The following is a 260-nucleotide window of genomic DNA, read 5'->3' as shown; positions in this document are numbered from 1 at the left end:
ACCAGAATGAAACAGGATGGGTGATAGAGTATTTTGAATGGAAAATAAACTTTATTTTAGATTTTAGTTATAATAGTTTGGGCACATGCCAAATTATAGGAGGTGGGTAGCTTTGAGATTTAAATATTGCAGTCCTGGGGGACTGTTGTAGAATAAACAGAAGGGGGTTAATTCAAACTAACATGGGATTCATGCAGGATGATGGCAAGAGTGAGCCTGATGACGATGTGTCAGAAAATGATCAGTTCATTGCATTGCTC

The sequence above is a fragment of the Bison bison genome, unplaced genomic scaffold (genome assembly GCF_000754665.1).
Source record: "Bison bison bison isolate TAMUID 2011002044 unplaced genomic scaffold, Bison_UMD1.0 scf7180017860567, whole genome shotgun sequence".
Lineage (NCBI taxonomy): Eukaryota > Metazoa > Chordata > Mammalia > Artiodactyla > Bovidae > Bison > Bison bison.
The sequence above is the reverse complement of the archived record's forward strand: the minus strand, read 5'-3'. Positions refer to the sequence as shown.